The sequence below is a fragment of the Bactrocera latifrons genome, unplaced genomic scaffold, assembly GCF_001853355.1.
Source record: "Bactrocera latifrons isolate USDA-ARS-PBARC rearing strain unplaced genomic scaffold, ASM185335v1 scaffold_344, whole genome shotgun sequence".
Classification (NCBI taxonomy): Eukaryota; Metazoa; Arthropoda; class Insecta; order Diptera; family Tephritidae; genus Bactrocera; species Bactrocera latifrons.
In genome coordinates, this window is record NW_017536984.1 from 98,665 (window position 1) to 105,856 (window position 7,192).

Sequence of the window (7,192 nt, forward strand, 5' to 3'; positions counted from 1 at the left end):
TTATTTTTATTATGTTATTTTATTTTTTCGTTTCCTTTATGTTATGTGTTATTAAACATAATATTTTAAAAATTTTTTTGGTATTTTTAACGACATTTTTAATTAATTTTTTTCATCAGTATGTCAACTCTATTATTTCTACTTCCGCACAAAAATTTTATTTTCTAACTTTCACACAATGTCTATTTAAAAACTTCATGTTACACTTGCTTTCTCTTAAACTCTTTTGAAATATCGGTCTTTATAACGTTCTTGACTCAACCGCACTTATTACAATAAACAAAAATTAAGTAGACGGCGCTGTCAAGACTAAAACAGCAGCTTCGTTCCTCAATTTAAAAACTAAACACTTCCAAATACCTTTCTATAACTCTAAATGCAYACAATATTCAACAAATAAGACGCTGTGTTTCCACAGGCAATAACTATTGCCGTACAGTAGTAAAATTTAAGCGCCAAAGTAGTTGGCAACATTTTTGTTGCGAACATTTTAGGACTTAAATATTTTAAAATGGTGTCAGATAGAGAAATTCAAGAGAAATAGAAATTTGATTACGAATTTTTTGTAAAAATTGAAAAATGTCACTTAAAAAATAAAAAGAGTCAGAMTTTATATTTTTTATTAATTAGAACTTCAAAAATATTTTCAGGCGAAATAAATGTATGGAGTAATAGACCTAAAACTTTTCATTYCCCTATATTTTGTTATATTTTTTTATTTTTGTCTTAATTCGCTAAATTGTAATCTTATAATTCCCCGACCAGTCACTTATTAGTCAATTAACTTATAGTTTAATAATATTTGGAGACTGTATTGGCAACAATAACAGCAATAAAATTATTCAGGCAACACGCATTGCTTGTCGAGATACCCATTTATATAGATCYAAACAAAAAAACAAGCGCATACAGCGTTTTGTATGATAGCAACAGAGCGCTTCTTAAGCCCGCGTTGTGTTCGTGTTTTTTTCCGCCTTCGCCTTCTTCAATCTTCAATATGTTATGTGAGTAAATAGTGATAACAAATGCATTCTAGTAAAAGTTATTGTTTCTTACATAAGTTGCATTGTATTCAAAATTAATGTCATTGCTTGAGACGTGTCTACACTAATTAGGCTGTGTTCATACACAGAAACTTTTGTTGCTCATGATCATTACAAAGCATGAGAACTGCCACGAACAACCGCGTGTTGCTCGACCACAATCAACTCGGCGATCTGACGCAGCAAAAACAGAATCTRTGTGGGTACCGGCACTTAGCTAATTTTTAAGAAGTGGCCAATCCGTAGTCCACATCGCGCATGATTCATACTTATCAGCAGCGTGCAGCTATTACGGCTTCTGTTAGGCTATCAAGCCAACAAATTTTGAAAATAGTAGGAATGCGTAGAGACTATCATCTTAATGGTTTTCGGAACTATTTTTGCTAATGCATTGTTTTCATTTTTTTTTAATTCTCGCGATTTTTGGTTTTAGTATTTTTATCTCTGGAAAATTTCCATTAATCATCAATAATACACTTTAATTTAGATAAAATGTAATCACTTCATATTTCWTTTAACTGCTTAGTATGAAAAAGAAAGTGAAAATACTCCAAGCAATAGTAGAAAACAATTATTCAAAATGCCTTGAAATATTTGAGATTATAGATACCTTTCAGCAATTGGTGSGTTCTAGCCTTTTACTTAAAGAAACATATATAAAGGTTCATTTCGATTTTCCCTACTTTTTTAAAGAAATTAGTGAATGCTTTTTTATCGGAAGAATATTATTTAGTATTTATTTTTATATTTATGGTCCAATTTTCGATGACTCGTTCGAGTCTTTTGACTAGTAACTGGTGAATGAAACAGAGCGGGACTGTTCGCATAGAATATAGACATTAGATATCCTCTCAAGAAAAAGTATAACGGTGTGAAATCACGCGATCTTGATGGCCGATCGGCCGTCCCAAAATGGGAAATTATCTGCTCACCAAAGTGTTCTCTCAGTAGATCTATTGATTGATGCGATGTGTGCGAATTCCAGCGGCCCCCAAATTACGCCAAACCTTAGTTTTTCTGGATAAAATGGCGCTCTTCTCTCCAAATGCTGCAATTTTGCTTATTTACCATTGTACCAGAGATGGGCCTCATTGCTGAACAAAATTTTGCTCGAAAACGTCAGATCTTACTTAAACATTTCAAGAGCCCATAGAGCGAAGTGATGTCGCTGGAGAAAGTCGAGGCTGCAGTTCTTGCACAAACTGTATTTTGTACGCTTTCAATTTAAGATATCGGGCGTAAGTATTTCCATGACGGAATGCCAAAGAATACTGAACAAAAATAAAATGGGAACTTGACAGGACTCACGCGTGATCTGTCAAAAAAGGCTATTGAAAAATGTACCTCTGTTTCGATTACTCGTTATATATGCATGTATGCTAATACTAATGCTTGCTAGTAGTTCTGCAATATTTGTCCTACACAGTTGCATTTGTTTTGCTCTTCTCCGTAGGTTTCAGCATGTGTCATACTTAATCCAGAAGTATATTTATAATCACTTTTTCAAAACGAATATTGTATTATTGTTTTAATTATAAATTGTTTTGTTAAAKCCAGCCATCCAAACTGTTATCTAATTCTTCAAGTATAACGGCAAAGCAACACATTTGCAAATCCAGCACTTCCTACGACTTAAAAACTTGAACGAAATATGCATACCTTAAATCAAAGGCTTAACATACTTGTCTGTAGAAGTCTGAGCTTTTATAAGTTTATTTATATATTTTCAAGGAAATTCGGCAATAGCATGAGCTCATTACAAAATAAATAGAATATAATGCGACATTTAAATATAATATAAAAAAATTGTCTAAAAAACTACATCTTATCTTCGGCTGCAAATATGTAGTTTTTAAAGATAATTTATAACAAAGCTAATACAGAAGAGGCGTAAGATTAGAGTCACAGTTCTGCGAAAAAATATAAATAAATAAACAAATTATAATTAACTTAAGATCCCTTTGCTGCTCTTTCGCAAGAAATTATTTAGTTTATAGGGACCAAAAAAATGTTAGACAGTTTGATAAGAAGTCAACCTAATATATCAGCATAAAAAGGTAACACTGGCGAAATATCAAGATAAACATCGGATCAAATGCAACAATTGCATAAATAGACCGCAGCGATGGCTACCATGAGTCTAGAGTTGGTTGAGCAGAAAACAGAAGTCTTGCTCTTAAGCTCCAGGAAATTTGAAGAAAAAATATCATTCATCACATTATCCTAGTGAGATTACATCACATCCATAACTGAAGTCACTTCAACCAAAGTACGTTGGACCCTAAGGCTGATKCCGGACACACATTCGGGGAAAGATAGACAACATGAGGACCTGGACTTGAACCAGACACAAATACTCATTGGCCATGGGTGTTTCAGAAGCTACCTATACAAATTTCGTATTGTCCTCACTTCCTACCGCCCGCCATACACAGGGTGTATAGAAGTTTCTGTACACATATTTTACCCTTGCACTCAGGTTTTAAGTACAAAGGAAAACATTACGGTAATTTTAAGGTGAAAAATTGTAGGCCTCCATTAAATTGAAAGMTGTAAGCGAAGCGTCCGCTCTAATTATGATAAGATTGAGACTTTTACATCAGTCGGTCCGAACCGGACCGAAAGGAAAACTAAATATCTTATACTAGTCCCTGAAGTAATGCTAGTGCATTGGTTTCGTTGGAAAGATACTTATGAGATGGGGTTAGTTTAAGTTTAGAAGTTTAAAGTTCCGCACACCGCCTTTAGACGCTTTCCCTTACTAAAAAAAAAACACAACCAAACAGCTTAAAAAGGCGATTTTTGAGAATTACAAAAATATTGTAGCAATTATTTTTAAAATTTTAAGAGTATATTTATACATATTTTAAGATCCGAGTGTAAAGTTTTTACAGTAAAAATTAAATATTTTTCGATTTTCCACGACGCTAATAACATGGCCTCCACTGCTACAGTTACTATGGCCTTCTCTGTGAACGCAACCTGAAAAAACTCTATATTAGAAAGACATTGTCCCTACAATGACCTTCATTCAAACGTCAAATATGAAAAATTTACAAAATGTTAACGGTATTTTTGAGAAAAACGCGCTTAAAGTTAAGCTGATGGCGCTGATTAATCTGAGCGTCTACTTTTTAAAATGTTGTAACTCAAAAACTATTTGAGATAGCGATACACAATCTTAGTATGTTATATCTTAAGGCATCTAATCTAACGAAAATTGAAAGAAACAGATTTTTTTTTTTTTTAATTTTACGCTAGGTGCGCCCCTTAAATTTAACAAAAAAGCAATGCGTGATAGTAACAAAGACAAATGTTTGCTTGTCACTGTTGTTATTGTTTGTTTTTGTGTTTTTTTTTTTTTATTTTTACCAAAGCCTTGTTTATTTACATGTGAATTATAACCTCTATAACTGAGTGTCACTGTCCGTTTGCCGCTAATTAGTTTACTAGCTCGTAGGAGTGTGTTAGATGTTAAAAGCACACCTCCACATACCACCATATACACATAATACAACATATGGGCATTCAAATTATTTGTTGCTTCATGCTACCTAGTGAATCGTGACTCACACAGTGCTTCGTCATTAACGAGACTGTCGTTTGTTTACTTTTTATTGTGGCATTGTTTTGCTACCGGTTCCTTTTTTTCAACCAGGTAACACTTCGAATGCTCTTAATTTGGTGTTAACACACGCTTGTTGCTAATTTTGGAAAAGTTGGTGCTTAAAAATAGCACCATTGACATATGCACTTATTTAGATACGATTGTAGTTACATAGATGGGAAGTTAAGTAGCGCAAGAGTGTAAGCTTTTATGTTTCTGTTGATAAAAAAAAAAGTAAGTGATTTATTTTAAATAAAAAATTTAATTTTTTAAGTAAATTTTTAGTAATATAACTACTTTAATAATGCAATTGCTTCAATGTAACTTTTATGAGGTCTCAAAGCAAATAATAGAAAGATAAACGAAAAAAAAAATAAAAAATATCTTATTCTGAAGAAAATCCAGACCATTAGCGCATGCTTTGATTTATCATCGTGATAAAAGTGAATAATGGCAAAATTGCTAAAAATAAATAATTACTAAATATTATAGAATRTGCATTCATACCCAGCTTTCTATAAACAGCTGATCTTTACCGCTCACCTAGCTGCTCACTGATAAGAGTAGCGTTTTAGGTTTACAAAACACCGAAGGCTTCAACATGTGCATGATTCACAAAGCAAATTAAACGATAAATAAAGATAAATATAACAACGAATAAATCGTCACCTAAAATGCAAAACMACGCATGATCGAAAATATCGAAATTAAGTTTGCTATTGCTTATGATTGACTAGATCATATTGCATATCAAAGTATAAAATTTTCAKCTTCCTCTGTCAGATATAACGAATATTTAACCACTATATAACCATTTTATAACCAAAAGTCAACATTTTTTTTCAATATGAGTTGTTTCTATTACAACGTTTTCTTCGGCCCGTAAACTTATGAATAGTGATGTTACGTTATTTCACATTTTAACCAATATATAACCATTTTATAACCAAAAGTCTAATTTGTTTCATAATGAGTGGTTTCTACGTTTTCCTTCGCCTCCAAACTTTTGAAAAGTGATGTTACTTTATTTTTCATTTTAGGTGCCGAAATGTAGTAATTAGAGCAACGACAACTGAATTATGCTAATGAGTATAATAAATGATAATATGCCAGACTAACTTCGCAATGTTAAGCACACGGCAACTAAGGAACTACTGATAACATTGAGATTGTAAAAATATAAATATAAATAAAAAAAATATATATATATATACTACATAAAAAAATAATAATAAATTAAGTGTGCAGTTATCAAAAACTTAATGCAGACCAGCTTACTTAATTTTTATAGCTACATTTAGTAGACATGTAAATTTCGAGCACATTTCCTTCTACTMTATGTATAATATGTTACTATATATTTATTTAATGAAGAAGGTCGAGCTTTCATTTATTTTGAATGGGTTCTATAATTTGTACAACAATAAAGTGCACTGCACACTTATCAGCGTATAACACAGCTAATATATACATACATAATATATAGATATTACCCTCAGGCATACACATATAGCACATAAATTTGATACCTAATTATTAGTAAGTATATACATATATACATTTATATGCTTCAAAAATAAGTTCATAGCTATAAGGGAAAACAAGAATTATGCGCATTTGGGGTGAAGCACGCCAACGAAACGTGCCGCTATCAAATCATACCCGCCGGCTGTGCAGGCTATGATAGCTAAGCAAAACCAAAGAACGGAAAAGACAACCAAAACCTATTTATAAATTAAATAGGCAAGCMATATTATTGTACAATAAGTATGGGTGCCAGCATGTAGGACAATACAAAAATATGTTATTARAAAAGCTGACAGACATCAAAAGCATACGGTAAAGACATTCCCACAGCTGTGTTATGTGTTAAGGGAGAAAAAGGCGAAAACAAAAACGACAACGAAAATGAGAAAGAGGTTACCTAAAGGGTTGTTGTACTGCATTTAACTTGTTGGTAAATACATACAGACATACAAGGTCAGAGGAATAACGAATTCTGCATACTGTGTATCGTGTTGACTTAAACTTACTTTAGAGAACTGATTATACATTTTTTCCAAGTTTATATTTTAAATATTTTTTGATAAACTTCAAATATAGAAAATTGTCAACAATTAGGCGCATTACTCTTTCATTTATTGAAGTCCAATGCCGAAAATCAATGTCACAAGTAAAATTTCATTGTTCCCGAAAAATACACATAAAGCAAGTATAAAAAATGAGAGAAAATTAAAGCGATTTAGAAATACCACAAAACAGTGGCAGCACAGTCTCTCACTTTAAAAACTATGTTTACTACTTAGYATATTGACAGAATGACCTTTATTATGAAATATATTGACCTGTTCGCCRTTTATTATGTTGCAACAAATAAACAAAAGCCGGTAATTATTTATGGCCAACGAAGTGGATTAAGATAAACAAATGTAAATGGTTAGGAGGCATAGATGGCAAGGTATGTAATGAATGTTGAATGTAAACAGACTTACATACTTGTATTGTCACCTAAATTGCAAAACAACGTATTATTAAAAAAATC

The 7,192-nt window shown here is 32.0% G+C and overlaps 1 protein-coding gene across 7 annotated transcripts in view; it reads right to left on the reverse strand.

The window, feature by feature from the left end:
• LOC108971459 (G protein-activated inward rectifier potassium channel 3) overlaps window positions 1-7,192 on the reverse strand; it is an 82,484-nt gene that overhangs the window by 8,782 nt on the left and 66,510 nt on the right. Inside the window, exon 1 of one of the 7 annotated variants that reach the window (XM_018937538.1) lies at window positions 211-318. The exons of the other annotated variants lie outside the window; for them this stretch is intronic. The gene's annotated coding sequence lies outside the window, so the exon portion shown is untranslated. Of the gene's footprint in view, window positions 1-210; window positions 319-7,192 lie in introns of those variants that run through there. 7 annotated transcript variants of the gene reach the window in all.